We start from the raw sequence: 17,401 nt of genomic DNA, 5'->3' as shown, positions 1-17,401 counted from the left end.
CACAGCTGTGACTGCCTGCTGGAGCCTTTCTCACCCTATGGAGAAACCCCTGAAGCAGTCCTAGAGCCTGCCACCATCTCTATAGATCCTGGGGTGCTGCGAGTAGGCAGCCCCTGCCATTTTATACACCCAGTGGGGTTGAAATTGATCAGAAAGGGGAGGTTGCCCCCCCATTCATGTCCTGATGCTTCTTTGTGATCACTGTGCAGAGTCAACAGAAAGGATGGGGCCGTGGCTCAGAGAGCCAGCAGCTGTAGTGGAGCTGGCAGACACCTTCCAGGCCTGACAGCTGTAAACCACTGGCAGAAGCCCTTCACCCTTTGACAGGCAGGAGAAGACAGACAGTTGTACCATAGGGAGAGAATAAGGCAGAAAATACGGTACTTTAACACTTCTATCCCATGTTTTTATTTTTGTCAGTCTCCACTACAATCACACACACCCCTTCCAGGAAGACTTTTTCTCCCTCCCCTTCCCCAGTCCCAATCTCTTTAAATGCCAAAGTTTCATGTTACACCTTGAATTAAAGACATTTCCATCAGACCAGCAGGTAGTGGTCCTTCCTGTATCAACATACTTGGTGGCATTCCCTTGGTCTTTTTCCCATGCCGTAAACTTGAAAGCCAAAGTGCTCATCATGGCAGTCTCACAACCAGTCGCCTGAAAGGAGAGTCCAAAATGCAGCCAGGTGGATTGATCCATATAAACGAAAAAGGAACTGGCCTCTTCCAAAGTTCATAGAATCACAGAAAAGTGAAGTTGGAAGGGGCCTACAAGGCCATCAAGTCCAACCCCCTGCTCAACGCAGGAATACAGTCAAAGCACATCCGCCAGGTGATTATCCCAGTTTTTCTTGAATGCCTCCAGTGTTGAAGAACTCACCAACTCCTGAGGTAACTGCTTCCATTGTCATACTGCTCTAACAGTTAGGAAGTTTTTCCTGATATTCAACCGAATAGGGCTTTCAAGGCAAGAAGAGATATTTAAGGAGTGGTTTCACCAGTTCCACTCTCCCAACCAGTTTCCATGGCCAGGTGGAGATTTGAACCCTGTTCTTCAGAATCCTAGTCCATCATTTTATTCACTACACTACACTACACTGAGAATCCACTTTCTAAAGTTAGTGGCTCTTAACTGCCAATTCAAAACCAAGCCACCTCCAAATATTTGGCATTCCAGCAGGGATAGCTTACCAAAGCACATTGTTCTTGGGCAAATCCATATCATTACCAGCTATTGTGAGCACTGCAGTTAAGCTCAGACCTAATAGGGGAGCCTGGCATTTATGTGACATATGCTTCTCTGGTCCCTATGGCTCAGAAAGGTCCAGGGCTTCAAGCCATTGCTCTACTACGCCATTGTTCCTATGGGATGAGCTTTGAATACCCAATTGCATGCACCCTGTAAACAACCAGTTTCTGAAGGGTTGCATTCAGAGACTGGGCTACATGGGCTGTTTCATAGCCCCTCTTTCCAAGTCTGAGGTCTGAGATGTTATTTGAGATAGACCACACTGGAGAAGACAAATCTCTCAGGGTTGACTGGATGAATTTCTATAAATAGAGCATTTTGGGCCAAGACTAGCCAGTATGGACAACCCTTGATGAATGGAACACAATTCTTCCTCCACCCCATGCCCAGAAAACATAAGCAATTCTTCTTGCAGCTGAAGCAGACTGATTCTTATTTCCATAGTCCCCTTGGAGCCAGACTAAAATGGCCACAGCATTTACAGCTGGTGAGTTTCAGTGAGAGAAACGGAGAGAGAACAAGTGAGCACACTGTGGCCACTTCTGCCGTCCTTTCTCCCAAGCATGTCTCCTGACGTTCTTCCTGGAAGCAATTTAGGAGAAAGAGAAAACAAAGCTGTGTTACTATGACCAGAAACTTTACTCCTCAAATCACCCCTCCCTCAAATCAATTTTGCACTCTCTTTCTGTCGTCTTCATGGTTTGTCCAAAATAGCTTCCAAATTTGGTTGAAATCCTCCAAACAAAAGAGTAGTTGTGCTGCTATTGTCTTTTTACAAGAAGGGTGCGGGAAGAGGAAAAGGATTAGACCAGAACTGGCTTGTGATCCTTCCCAGTCAATTTCACCATTCCATTAATGTACAGGACCCTGGAAGAAGTTGCTATGACTAAGAATGAGGGACACAGAATCCCTCCCCCCCTTTCTTCTTGTCATTGGGTAGTTCTCAAGCTAGGAGGCCAGACAAGGATTAACACTATGGTTGTCGTAAGATGGGAACTGCTCCCAATTCTACAGAAAAACAATTGCGTACAACAGAAGGCCAAAGAAAAGGAAGTTATGCCAGTTGATGGGAGTTATGCCGCCTGTCTTTCAAGAGCCACAATGACTGTTTCTGGCTTTGGTGGTGGTGTTATATTTGAATTATAAAGCATGCTACACTTTGAAGAACTGAGCATACCTTGCTTGGCAGGAGAGTTCCCTTCAGAAATCAGAGCTAGATGCTCAATCCCTCCCTCCCATTTTACAACAAACAAGGGTTAAATATCTTGTTAATGTTTAATATTAAAATATAACCAGATAATTACATGAAAACTCAAGGCTGTGAACTGTCCAGATGTGCAGAGCAAGGCTTCTTTAACCAGTTGCTATTATATACGTTTAACCCCTTCCAGGACCCACTGTTTGGGAAGGCGGTGTTACTTAACTCAGTGGCGGCAGCCCCCTCCTCTCCCAGTTTATAATCCCGAAAGGAACACCCTAAGCGTGGGGGCAGCGCTGGCCCAGTCCCATTCTGGGGTCTCCGAGAAGCAGAGCAGGTCGAGGAATGGGATCTGATGCCTGGACTGTAAATACATCCCCATGTATTTATTTCAAACATTTGGATAAATCATAATAGGAGAGACATCTGCTGTTAAAAGGCGCAAAGTGCATTTGCGCCTGCAGTTGGTGCCTGTGAGAGATCACCGAGCCCGCGCAGTCCTGCTGAAGAGAGGATTGCAGGTATTACTGGCAATCTTTCCAAGAGGATCGGAATTGGAGGCAAGCCGTCACGCCTACCCTCCAAGCTGGGAAGGGAGCTCCTGCGTGGCACCTAATACGGCCCCGAGTGTCACTTTTTGTGGCTTAAAGCTCTTTCCTTTCCACCCGAAAGCTCTTTTTTTCCCCCCTGCTCCCAAGGCAGAACACCGAGCAAACCTCCCTCGCGCGCTCTTTTTGTGGAGACGCCCGGGCAGCTTTTCCAGCGGGCGACCGAGCCGCTGTCAGCGTGTGTGCGCGCATCTCATTGCCGAGGGTGCCCCTCAGACGTGCCTCCTTCATTTGTTCCTTCTCAGAATTAATATCTTTCTAAGCCTGATGGCATTTGAAAGCTCCCAAAGCTGAGATTAACTCCTCGGAGTTGGCTTCGGCGGCGCGCCTCATTGCCAGTGACGGGGCGGCGGCTTCCTCCGGCTGGCGGCGCAAGATTAATTGCTAGGCGCTCGGAGAAGTTTATCATTGCCACCCCTCGGCTTCGCCGCCTTCACCTTTCCCTGGTGCTCTCTCGCCTTGCTCAAATTTCCTCGGAGAGCGCCTGGGATTGGTGCATCATCACTTACCAGCCAAGGCTGCCCTTCTGCGGAAGGTTGTGCATAGCGTGACATTTCTGCAGCCATCTGTGCTGCTCACTGGGGCCTCTCTGTGTGTGTGTGCGCGCGCGTGTGAGAGAGAGCCAGAGCAGGGCGTCTGCTTTGGGGGTAAACAACACCAAGTGAAGCAACTTGCTAGAAAGGAGGGGGTGGGGAAGGGAAGGCGCAGGAGCCGGGCGTGATTTGTGGAAGCTGCTCAGAGGAGAGGAGAGGAGAGAGAGAGAAAAAGGGTGACCAGAAGGAGGGGAAGAAAAGCGGCTTTGAAGCTTCTCCTGTTCTTTTCCAGGCAGGCGCCCACGACTCCTCTCCGCCCGCCCGCCGCCGCCCCCCCCCTTTGCGCGAGACCGCTTCCCTTTTGGAAGAAGGGCGAGAAGGGGAGGAATAATTCCTGCGGCTGGGAAAGCGCGCTGCAGAACAATAGCCGCCCGCGCCGGGGCTGCACCTCGAGTCTTCCAGGCCCGCAGCCGAGGTCGGAGGAGATCAAAGGGCCAGGAGGCAGGAAGGCTCCAACTCCCGGGGCCATTAAATCCCCCTTCCTGTTTATGGGTGCATTTGAAAACAACCGCCGCACGTCAGAGGCGCGGAACTTTTTTCTTTTCTTCCCACCATGCATTTCCAACAAACCGCTCCCCACACCTTCTGGCGCTGTTTGGAGAGAAGTGACATCTTCTCTTCCCTCCCTGGCAAAACAAAAACCCGCAACTTCAGAGATGGGGATTTTTTGTGCGCTCCCTGAGGCTCCCTGCTGCCTGGCTAAATAATGCGGGATTTGCTGCGGATAGAACACGGATGATTTTGAATTTTTAAAAAGCCTGATCATATGATGCAAAGGCGAACTCGAATCTGTCCAGCCCTTTTTGCTCCCAGTGCAGGGTTTTTTCCTTGCCTCTGGCGACTTCTTTTTATAACCCGAAATGATCTAAGAAGACTTTCCCCCAGTGTGAGCAGTTTTGCTCTGCGAAACGAAGCAGAGGCATATCTGGGTGTTGTTGAGCGTCAGGCAGTTGGGGCATGATGTTTAGGGCCTTCAGGAACACCTGAGCCCGCGAACTGGCCCCCATAGGTCACATATTTTTTTATTTTTTTTTTAATAAATGAGTTTAGCACAGAGCCATTGCATTGATTGCAATTTAGCACTGGATCACTTAGGCAGAGAGAAAAAATGGCCCAGATTCCCACACACCATCCCCACCGGACACCCGTCTACTTTTTGAAAAGTTTAATCCTTTTGCTACCTCTGATGCAGAAAGAAAGAACCAGCTAAGCACATGAACACACACACAAAGCGGTGCTTTGACAAAACACCTTCCACCTTGCCTCCTGCCTCTGGAGGGAGGACCAGAGCAGTTCTGCACACATGTACATGCACAGACACAAGCAGCGCAGCACTCATCTCTCACTTCTCTTTCTAAAAACAAAACCCCAGCTTCTCCTGGACAGACCTCCTGTTTACTTATATTTTTTTACAGCTTAAGGAGCAGTATAAGATGAGGAATGAGAGCCTTTGAGGATGGAGAGCCTTCTTAAAGCAGGTTCTTTAAATTGCACCACCTACAGGCACTTATTTGGAACTGCAATTAGAAGGATTTTTTTCCTCCTCTGCTTCTGTGGTCACTTTTATCCAAGAGAAGCATCATCACAGTGAGAGAATGTGAGTCAATTCACATTTCCCTTGTGCAGTCACACCCTGAGGTGGGAAAAAAAGTTAACCTCCTTTATTTCCTCAACTTTTATTGTGTTTTTGGGATGGACACTAAAATTCAGCAGTAAGATGCAAGTAGAGTAGGCTTACTAAATCAGTGAGGATTTGGTGAGTCAACTCCTCCATAAGTTCCGGTTCAGTGTGCCTACTCTAGTTGCAATGAGGCCTGGAAAACGTTTGCATTCTGAGTCTCCTCAGTCTTGCACCCACCCTTTCACATTGAGTCTAGACTGGCCAATTTATTCCTTGCACTCGAAACAGGCTCACCAACTGTGGGTGATAGCAACAGCCTCTATAATTAGAAGCAATATGGCTCATAAAAAAGGTGGAAAATATAGCTTAGGGTTAAAATGAATATTTGTGATAAGGGCTCACACAGCTATCTTGCACAAATATATCACCAAAGAGGGGCCAGAATGAGAGGACCCATGAGCCTTGGCCAATGGTACTGCCTCCCATAAAGCTTTGACATGAGAGCGAAGATTGAGCTGTAGTTTGGCAATTTAAGTCTCACCTCAACCATGCATTCAGCCCTAGCAGCTCTTTATTCTTTCAGTCTCAACTCTTCCATCTGGGATAAAATGCTAGGCATATTTCATGGGGCTATTATGGGATTGCTGAAAGCAAAGTTCACCATTGTTCCCTGATGTTCTATAATCAATGATAATTTTTGACACAGCTTTTAACTGGAAGGATTGACAACTATAGGGTTATGGATTAAGATTGAGGAGATGTTACATACAATCCAATTTATGGCCCCTCCAGTTTATGGTAACCCCATGAATGAGTGATCTCCAAAATGTCCTGTAATCAACAGTGCTTGTAAACTCAAACCTCTACATTCTTTTAGGGACTTGATCCATCTCATGTTTGGTCTTCCTCTCTTCTTGCCGCCTTCCACCGTTCCCAGTATTATTGTTTTTCCAGAGAATTTTGCCTTCTCATGATGTGCTCAAAGTGGGGCAGCCTTAGTTTCATTGTTTTGGCCTCCAGAGATCGTTCAGGCTTGATTTGTTCTAGGACCTACTTGGTTTTGTTCTTACAGTCCATGGTATCTGCAAAGTTCTTCTACTGCTCCATATTGCAAGTGAATCTGTTTTTTCCTCTCTGCTTTCTTTATTGTCCAGCTTTCATACTTATACATGGTGATCAAAAATACAAGAGTGTGGATGATCTTGATCTTGGTCTCTGTCGCGCATCCCCCAGTGACCTCTTTGTGTTTTGCCTCTCACACAAGTTCACCTTTGGACAAAACTTGTTCTTCACCCCTTTTTCGCTGCCACCAGAGGATATTATTCTCACTTTATCAATTATGAGTCCCACACTCTTGCTGCCAAATAAAACAAGTTTTATTTAAGGATAAATAAGTGAACCACAGAAGGAAAATCATGGATGTTCTATTATTAGTCATTCATTAAACGTGGATTTGATTACTTATAAGCTTGTTTATTTTGTGACTGTCAATGTACTTCTAATTCCTTTTAACTCTTTAATATTTTCTAACTAATCAACTGTCCAATATCTTGCCTAAACACTTCCCAGTCTTCTCTCTGTCTAAACGCTTCACCATCTTTTGCCTAATTGACTCCCTGTCACACTCTAACTGCCTCTCTGGCACTTCCAGTTCTGTTGACTCCGCCCCTCCTATCCTGTCATAGGCTCCTGTACTACAGCTCTAAAATGACTGACAGGAGTGATGTGTGGGCTGTCCGCCACAGTCTCCAGTAGCGCATCCTTAGATTTGATAATCTTTTCTAATTCCTTCAATGCTGAGGACAGGATACCTGGGTTCAAATCCCTTGCTCAACCACTGGAACTCACTGCAGAGTGACAACAGTAAAACCACTTGTTAAATACCACACTACTTTGAGAACCCTTTGTGACAACCCCAGACCTACTGGAGTGTGCCACACTTTCACTAAGCTGCCACCAACCATTCCCTGTAAGGAGTCACACAGACCAGGAATGGATTTTTAACAAATAAAGGAATAAGGTTTATTTACATAACACACAGGGAAAATAAAATGATCAAGTGGATAAGATACAGTAACGTGGCTTAGTCTCAATCATACATACACACAGTTTGGTTCACACAGAACACTTAACTTGAAGCACAGACCCTGAACCTATCAGTTCTGGCTAACCATACAGACGCCTGAACCTATCAGGTTGGTACTGACTGACACACAGTAGTACCCTGTCTGACACACAGACTCCCACTCAAGCTTCTTCTCTCAGCTCTTCTCCAGCTTCTCCTGCTTCTTCACACACGCTCCACATATATATACAGTACAGCCCCTCCTCCTGATGTCCCGCCTTCCACTCCCCATAGGATGGAACTTTCCCTCCAAACCCATGACAGACAGGTAACATCAGTGCTGTATGTAACACCTCCCCTCTTTATAAGTTGTTTTGTAGGGGGAAAGCTAAGGTGCTTTTCACCAAAAAACAACCTGGTTAAAACACACAAAAACAGTTATACATACAATATCATACTTACTTATACTTACACTCTATTAGGCATTTAAACATTTACCATTTTCAATACATCAAGTTACCTTTATTCATACAAACCAACATGTTTAATAAACAGACACATTTGACTTTTTGTCATCAAAATATATACATAGTCCATGTTTCTTTCGCCGTCTTCATTCTTCAGGTCTTCTTGACAAGGCGTCAGCAACACAGTTCACTGACCCTCTGACCACCTTCACTTCAAAGTCATAGTCCTGCAGGTTTAAAGCCCACCTCATAAGTTTGCTATTGTGGGTTTTCATTGTCTTTAACCATTGCAGTGGTGAATGGTCAGTGCACAGAATAAAATGTCTTCCCCAGATGTAAGGCTTGGCCTTCTGGATCGTGTAGACTATGGCCAGGCACTCCTTTTCCACGGTTGCCAAATGTCTCTCACCTTTCTGGAGTTTCCTACTCAGGTAGGACACTGGATGCTGGTCACCATTTTCATCCTCCTGGCAAAGAACTGCTCCTACCCCGCTGTTAGACGCATCGGTGTAGATGATGAACTCCCGGTCGAAGTCTGGAGCATGCAGCACTGGATAGTTGATGAGGGCCTCCTTCAACCTCTGGAACGCCTCCTCACAGTCGCTGGTCCACGGGATGCGGTCATCAGTCTTCTTCCTCGTCAGATCGGTCAGCGGAGCCGCAATCTCGCTAAACCTCGGGATGAACTTTCTGTAGTAGCCCACCAACCCAAGAAATGATTTGACCTTTTTCTTGGTGTTGGGTCTGGGCCAATCACGAACAGCTTCTATCTTGGCCTCTAGGGGTTTGATCACTCCTCCCCCTACTATGTGACCCAAATATTTTGTTTCTGGGCTACCCAGCTGACACTTGCTCTCTTTGCAGGGCCTAGGCCAAAGCACTTCCTCTCCTGGGTTAAAGTGCCTCTCCCTGCCTTCCTGGTCATCCCAAGTTTTCTTTCTGACCTTCTGAGCTTGCAGGTTTTCTGCTGCTAGCTCTAGGTTTCTCTTTAGGTCATTCATCAAGGTGTCTATATATGTCACAACATCTTGTGGGTCATCCTGGGTGATCTGTTCCCAATTTTGTTTGATTAAATCAAGGGGCCCTTTCACCCTTCTCCCAAACAAAAGTTCAAACGGACTGAACCCGGTACTGGCTTGTGGCACTGATCGATAAGCAAACAAAAGGGATTGCAGCTTCTGGTCACAATTGTTTGGATTCTCTGCCAAGTAAGCCCTAATCATGCGCATTAGAGTCCCATTGAACTTCTCCGTTAACCCATTACTTTCAGGGTGATAGGCAGTGGTTTCCTTGTGTTTAATTCCACAGATTTGCCATAACCGTTTCATGAGCTTTGATGTAAACAATGTGCCCAAATCTGTGATTATTTCTGAGGCAAATCCCATCCTGGACATATACCCCACCAAGGCATCTGCCACTGTGTTAGTTTCAATGTTAGTCAAGGGTATGGCTTCAGGGTACCTCGTGGCATGGTCCACAATGGTGAGAATGAACCTGTTCCCCCTCTTTGTGGCCTTGGGCAAAGGTCCCACAATATCCACCCCTATGCATTTGAACGGAGTGTCAATCACAGGCAAAGGGCACAACTTTGCTTTGGTCCTGTCGCGGCTATTCCCCTGCCTTTGACACACATCACATTGTTTACAGAATTCTTTGATCTGCTTCCCTATTTCAGGCCAGTAAAAATTCTGTGTGATTCTCTGCTGTGTTTTGTTCACCCCTAAGTGCGCAGCAACCATGTCAGAGTGCCCCCTTTGTAAGATCATGGGGAGATACTTTTCAGGTACCACTAGCTGACTTCTGATCCCATCTCCCCCTTTTGAGATATTCCTCAGGGTCTCTCTATACAAAATTCCCTTTCTCTCACAAAATCTCACTGGGGTCTCAGGTGTTAGCTGGGCGTCTGTCACCTGTTCAAAACACTTTTGGAGAGTGGCGTCTGCCTTTTGCTCTTGGCCAAATCGGCTGTCTGTGGTCAAGGTTTCCACCTCAGCTTCTGAACTCCCCCCACCTGCTTCCGTCTCGGGCTCTTCAGTACCCCCCTGAACTGTCCCCGTGGTAGCTTGTGAGCGTGTAATCACTAGCACCCGTTTCACATGTTCAGCCAGGTCATTTCCCACGAGCACGGCTGCTGGCAGAGTCGATGAAATCGCTAGCCGCCAAACTCCCCTCCAGCCTTGAAAGTTCATAGGTACCTCAGCTACTGGCAGCGAAATCACCTGTCCCTCAATCCCTGCCACCTTTATGCTCTCATTTGGGATTATATACTCCCTAGGAATAATATCTGGATGGCACAGGGTCACCTGGGAACAAGTATCCCTTAGCCCCCGATACTGATGGTCAAGTATTCCTACGTCCACCCCTGCTGTTTCAAACAACTGAGAATCTGTTCTCACAAGTAAGCAGCGCCTGACCTCCACAAGAGGACCATTTTCCTCAGCCTGATCAGCAGATGTCACTGTTCCAGATTGAGTAGCCATGGCAACAGGCTCCCTCAGTGGCAAGGAGCTTTGCTCTTTCTGGACACAGAACACAGCTTTTGGCTTGGTTCCACTCGAATCATGAGGCACAATTCCTTTTAGCTGCTTTAATTTCTCACACTCTGAGATTAGATGGCCCTTTCCCTGACAGAAATAACATTTTCTGCTATATTTTGAGTCTTTCTCATCTTGTTTTGGTTTTCCCTCCAAAACCTGAGGTCTTGGTTTCATGTCTGAGGGCTTCCCTTCACCATGGGCCCCTCCCCCTTGCTGGTTTTTCCCTGGTCCCTGAGAGTACTTGCTGTAGGTTTCTTTGGGTTTACCTATCGATTTCCCCTCAGCACCTAAGGGCTTTCTTATTTGGGAAATAAAATCGGCGATTTCGGCCGCCTCTGCCACAGATTTCGGTTTCCTTTCCCTCACCTGGAACTTCAGTTCCCCATGCAGGACTGAATAGAACTGTTCCAGCGCTATCAAGTCTTTGAGCTGCTGAAAGGTCTCTGTCCCCTCCTGAGATAGCCATTTCTCTAGCAGCCTCACCAATTGGGCCCCCACTTGGGTAAAAGTCTGCTCTGGTTTCTTGGTGAGTGACCTGAATCTTTGCCTCAGCTGTTCCGCATTTATCCCATGTCTGGCAAACACCAGTTTTTTAAACTCTGCAAAATCTTTCATCAGTTCCTCTGGCATCTCTGCATAGACTTCTGCCAGGCTGCCACTGATTAAAGATCGCATAATGGTCATCTTCTCAGTTTCCCTCACTGAGAAGTCCACAAACGCTCTTTCCACTAAGGAAAAGAACACCTCAGGGCAATCTCCCTTGTGGTATACAGGGAATTTCTTCAGGTCAGTCTTAGACAATTGGCCCCCCTCAGAATCCCTATTGTTATTATTGTTCTGATTCATCAGTTCCAATTTTCTTAACTCAAACGCCATTCTTTCTTTTTCCAGAGCAATTTTCTCTCTCTCCAATCTTTCTTCTCTCTCCATTCTCTCTCTCTCTCTCTCTAATTCAAATTGCCGTTGTTTCTCTCTTTCCCTTTCCTCCATTTCCCTCACCCTCAGTTCATGCTGTTGGGCTATGAGCATTTTCTTGAGTTCTGGGTTCTGTTCTCCCGTGCTCTCACCCTGCACTGAGCCAAATTCATCCTCAGAACCTTGGTCTACCTGGGGGTCTTTCACTTCACCCATTTCTGCCATTTGGCTTCGAGTCAAGGGCATAATCCCCCCCCAGAACAGGCTGCTTTCAAAAGTCAAGCCTCAAAATAAAGCGACCACTTTTTTTTTCTCTTGCCTCAGAACCAGCTTTCTATAGATTGCTGCTGTTCTTCAGCACTAACTTGCAACTGTTGCAAGCCAGAGTCTACCCCCCTCTGCTAGGCCTCTCAGCAGACAGGCTAGATCACTGCTACTTCACACAGTTTTGCCTCAGCTTTTTTCCCGCCAAAACAGGTTACCTCAGAGCTCCCTAATCTAGTCCCCAGTTGGCACGTTCTTCCACTAGCGCACCTCCCCGTGAGGTACGCCTAGAAGATTACCTACGCGCCCTCAGATTGTCCCTGACTAGACCCCCCTTGCTCTGGGCACACTTGCCAAGGCTTTGCTGGACCACTGGACAACTGGACCAGTCGTATCCCACACGCTGGACACCAATCAATGTGACAACCCCAGACCTACTGGAGTGTGCCACACTTTCACTAAGCTGCCACCAACCATTCCCTGTAAGGAGTCACACAGACCAGGAATGGATTTTTAACAAATAAAGGAATAAGGTTTATTTACATAACACACAGGGAAAATAAAATGATCAAGTGGATAAGATACAGTAATGTGGCTTAGTCTCAATCATACATACACACAGTTTGGTTCACACAGAACACTTAACTTGAAGCACAGACCCTGAACCTATCAGTTCTGGCTAACCATACAGACGCCTGAACCTATCAGGTTGGTACTGACTGACACACAGTAGTACCCTGTCTGACACACAGACTCCCACTCAAGCTTCTTCTCTCAGCTCTTCTCCAGCTTCTCCTGCTTCTTCACACACGCTCCACATATATATACAGTACAGCCCCTCCTCCTGATGTCCCGCCTTCCACTCCCCATAGGATGGAACTTTCCCTCCAAACCCATGACAGACAGGTAACATCAGTGCTGTATGTAACACCCTTCTAGGCTCACTGTAAGTTGAAAGTGATGCCAAGTAACAACATATATTCTTAGGTTGCTTTCAGCCAAATGAATTCCAAGGGTGATTTCCAGTTTTAAGAAGGCAGCAATCCTATATTCTGTTGGGCTGCTTAAGTCCCACTGACTTTAGTAGAACGTAAATAGCTGGTGTTTTCAGAAGATGGCAGGTTTAATCAGACCTGTTCATCAATTAAAGTTTACAGCTTTTTAAAAAAAGATAGGAAAACAGATTAGACTGTACTCTTCTGTAACAATATTTTCAAGCTTTATATGGTGAAAATCACAAGAGGAGCAAAGGATTATATGTGCTTCTGAGGAATTGGAAATGAAATCATTTTACTGTAGGTTACATTGTATGTTAATATAATTCAAAACATTCAACATATTTACTCCCTTGACACTCAGAAAGGACAGGTCTGAGTTCATTACGATATAAACAGATGGCAACACCCCCCACAAGAATTAAACACACGTAACAAATTTCATTAACCGTTATGGGATGGGGAGACTACATGTTACATGGCTGGTACATGTAATAAGGCAGAAACAGATGTTGTAAATAGCACATAATTAGAGCTGACAGTGTGTTAGTGCTGGAGATGGCAATGTTCAAAAAAAGCAGGGCTTCTCTTGAGAAAGCACTGATTATGTTTCAAGAAGCTTAAGAGGAAAAGACTGTCAATTTAAAGTTGTCTCAGTCCACATTTAGCAAATAACTTTGCTTTCATTTTGCAATTTGTCATTTGAGTGATAGTACTTGCTTGGTTTGTGTGTTGGATATCTCAGGCACATAGCAGTAAAAGAGTTGCAATCCTAGAAAGATAACATGGTAAAAGAGGAAATATGCAATTGTCTTAACATGGGATCTGACCCTGAGAGGTCAAAGAAAGTCCTGAAGACCAAGCAGAAAACGAAGCAAACTGGTTTGCAAATACTGGGACATGAGAGAAACTCCTGCTGGTGTTACACACTGTCAGCCCTTAAAGGTTTCCCCCTTGTATGCACAAACTATAACATTAGTTTCCACCCCTGATTTCCTACTTCATAAAAATCATAATCAAATATGGATGGCTACTAGTTTGAGCAACAAATAGATGTGGGACCTGGACAGGAGATGCTGCCAAGGAATTTCCCTTTCCTCGGTTTTTTTTCACCTCTCAGAATTGCATGTCACCTAATTGCTTTTCCATTTGTGGAGATAAAAGGAAGGAAGTACAGTCTAGACCAACTGGAAGTATGGTGTCTCAGGTGCACCACTATTTTTTCATTCCTATCTGGGAGCACCATCTCAGAAGGCACATCCCTCTGTATGTGTTTTTGGGGGTGCGGAGGATGATGTTTTGCTGGAGAGGAAAGTGGGACAAAAGAAGGAAGATCTGCTTATTCCCCTCTTGCAAGTGCCTTCTGTTTTTCTTTCCAGAATGTCCTTTGGAATGATGCTAGATCATCCAGATATTACCTAAAGATGCTCCATCAACAGGTGAATGGAGGCAGGCATGCAATGAACAGTCTTGCCTCAAGGATCATTTGTGAACGGTTCCACCTCCAGGCATCTGCAGAGCTTGGAAAAGGCACTTTTTGGAGCATGTGTACCAGAGGTCCCTGGGCACTGTGACTACTGGCCATACTGAATAAGAGAACCTGGGAACTGTAGTACAAAGGGTATACAGTGGTGTCTTGCTTGACGAGGATAATCTGTTCCGTTCAAATCACTGTTAAGCTAAATCCTTGTCAAGCAAAATGAAAAAATCCCATTGAAACCCATTGAAAACTGCTCAATGCGTTCCAATGGGCGAAAGACCTCAGCGTCCAGCGAAGATCCTCAATAAGGCGGCCATTTTCTGGTGCCTGTAATGTGAGGAATCCGTCCTAAGCACAGTGGGGAGCCATTTTAAACAGCGGGCGGACATTTTGATCAGCTGTTTTCTGATCGTCGTAAAACGAAAAATCGGTTCACAAAGCAGGGAACCGCTCATCGTGAAGTGATTTTTCCCATTTAAAACATTGCCCTACCTGGACGAGCGGAGTCTCATGACAGTTTCACACACACTGGTAACATCTCATATAGATTATTGCAATGCGCTCTACGTGGGGCTGCCTTTGAAGACGGTCCGGTGACTGCAACTGGTCCAGAATCGAGCTGCACGGCTGGTGAGTGGTGGAGCCGCTAGAGATCACATCAAGCCGATTCTGTTTAATTTACATTGGTTACCAGTTGCTGCCCGGGCCCAATTCAAAGTGCTTGTTTTGACATATAAAGCCCTAAACGGCTTGGGCCCTGGATACCTGAAGGACCGCCTCCTTCCATATGAGCCTACCTGGCAGTTAAGATCTAGCCAGGGGGCCCTTTTGAAAGAGCCATCCCTCAAGGAGGTAAGAGGGATGGCTTGTAGACAAAGGGCCTTTTCGGCAGCTGCCCCCAGACTGTGGAACACCCTCCCAACTGAAATTCGTCTGGCGCCGTTGATGACATTTCGGCGCCAGGTCAAAACCTTCCTGTTCCAGAAGGCTTTAAATTGAAATAACATTAACTGTGGGTCCTGACGATGGCAATTTTAATTGTATTTTAATTGTATTTTAATTGTATTTTAATCATTTTATTTTTATTGTATTGAATTTTAATTATTGTAAGCCGCCCAGAGACCTCTGGGTACAGTGGGCGGCATATCAATTAAATAAATAAAAATAAAATAAATAAATAAATAAATTAAGAAAGCCATAGGCTCGGCTCTGTCAGACCTGAGAAGAATTATTGGAGAATAGTAGTGTTTGGGGATCATTAATTGTGCCTTCATGAGACAACAACAGTAGTTTTGCATTGCCCCTGTAGATACCCATTCTTCAACACAACTATTACAGTTGAAAGTACCGTGCTTTTGCCTCTTATTTGCACCTCGGTGTCAAAGTGGGCAAGCTGGTGTGGTATAAAATTAGTGGCTATTCCTTAATGGGTTTAAGTTCCCAAGGGGTAGGTATTGAACAGAAAGAAGGCAGGCAAGTTTGAAGTCCTTAAAACATTTTGAAAGAACAAATGGCTTGATACGGAGAGCTAAATATGAACTCTGACGGTGGCTTTGGTTAAGCTAGTGAACAACACTTTCTAGAGAGGAACAAATACGTGCCTGCTTGCCTACCTTCCAGATTAAATAAAAAAGAATGAGACAAGATGTTCTTTTTACAGGAAAAAGAGGATGAGGTTTGTTTTGAGGCAGGGATGGGAGGGAATTGGTGGGAAAGAGATCTGCCCAGAACTTTTGCTTTGATTTAGGAGCAGATTAAGGCCTTCGTAATTCGTTTGAGTTTATAAAGATCAGGATCAGGACCTGATTTTCAATCTTTGGAGATAGTGGCACAGGTGGTTTTTATCTTTTTCTAAATAGTTTTTTTCCTTTCCATTTTATTTTATTAGTAGCTGCTGTTACTGCTAATGTTTGTGTTGCCACATGGTTGGTTTGTTTTTAATCTGCTGCTCTATGTTAATGTGCTTCTGTTCAAAGTTGCTCTCGTATATTGTGTGGTACACTTCTTGAACTGTTCCGGTCAGATGCATATATCTGCCTGACACAATTATTTTGTTTTGTTTCGTTTTTGCCAATTCAAGGCATTTGTTCCTGGATATTTGATGGAATGGGCCGATCTGTAAATATTGGCATCAGGATTGATTGTCCTTCTAATTTGTTGCAGGAAGGAGTGTACAGTGGTGCCTCGCTTGACAATGTTAATTCGTTCCAGCGAAATCGCTGTAGAGCGAAAATGTCGTAAAGCGAAATAAAAAACCCATTGAAATGCATTGAAACCCGTTCAGTGTGTTCCAATGGGCCAAAACTCATCGTCCAGCGAAGATCCTCCATAGCGGTGGCCATTTTTGGTGCCTGTGCAGCGAGGAATCTGTCCCTAAGCACAGCGGGGGGGGGGCATTTTCTTCAGCCGGTGGCCATTTTGAAACCCGACGATCAGCTGTTTTTGATTGTCATAAAGCGAAAATCGATTCCTGAAGCAGGGAACCGATCATCGCAAAGCAGAAAAACCCCATTCAAACCATCGTTTTGCGATAGCAAAAGCGATCACAAAAACCTCACCGTCAAGTGGATTCGTTGTTAAATGGGGTAAGTGTAAAGCGGGGCACGACTGCATTGTGTTATAATATTGCCTTAATTTTCTTACTTATAAATAAATTATTCAGCAATAATTAGAAGATGGGCACAAACTGCTGAACTGGTGGTTTGTGCCAGTTCGTCTTTTGGCTGAACAGGTGTTCAGCAGTTCCCAGCCCTGCCTCCTCTGGTGAGCACCCACTCAGAGGCTTCCCCGCCCTATCTCCTCCAGGCACTGCCCCTGACTGGGTTCTTGCTGGAGGAGGCGGGGCTGGGACGTGCTGAACATCTGTTCAGCCGAACTGGCACAAACCACCAGTTTGGCATTCGTGCCTATCTCTAGCAACAATAATAGAATTGCCTATAAAATAATACAAACATAAACAGACTATGCTTAAATCAACCAATAATTGTCTAATCTCATAGTTACATCAAAAGCTTGGTGGCTATATTTTCCAGGAAATACACATTCTAAAATTCCATAAATGTCTTTATAGCTTATTATAAAGTTTTCTATATTAGTCATCTCCCCTCATTTCTTGAATCTGCTCTAAAAATACAAGTTTATGTTCCGAACTGTGCTCAGGCAATTATTCACCTGTGGGATTTGCATTATTTTCTATTTATAGGACGCTTCTTTTCTGGCTGTAAGAATCAGATTGGACGCAGAGATGTAGATTTCTGAAATAACAACAAATAATATAACTTTTGCACAGGATTAGCTTCCAGACGGTAAGTTGCAAGTTAATGACCTTGACACAATTGCTGCATGCAAACGTCCAGCAAGACACTATGGCAACACAGTCAACAGACACAGTCTTACAGTGAAACAGG

The 17,401-nt window shown here is 45.4% G+C and overlaps 1 long non-coding RNA gene across 1 annotated transcript; it reads right to left on the bottom strand.

The window, feature by feature from the left end:
* Positions 1 to 384: 384 nt before the first annotated feature.
* On the bottom strand, positions 385 to 4,105 carry LOC140706802 (uncharacterized). Its single transcript, XR_012086667.2, has 2 exons — positions 3,567 to 4,105; positions 385 to 1,833 (listed from the first exon to the last, which is right to left on the bottom strand). It is a non-coding gene; the product is annotated as an uncharacterized LOC140706802 (long non-coding RNA).
* Positions 4,106 to 17,401: the final 13,296 nt, after the last annotated feature.

The sequence above is a fragment of the Pogona vitticeps genome, chromosome 4 (assembly GCF_051106095.1).
Source record: "Pogona vitticeps strain Pit_001003342236 chromosome 4, PviZW2.1, whole genome shotgun sequence".
In the NCBI taxonomy this organism is placed as follows: Eukaryota; Metazoa; Chordata; class Lepidosauria; order Squamata; family Agamidae; genus Pogona; species Pogona vitticeps.
The sequence above is the reverse complement of the archived record's forward strand: the minus strand, read 5'-3'. Positions and strand labels throughout refer to the sequence as shown.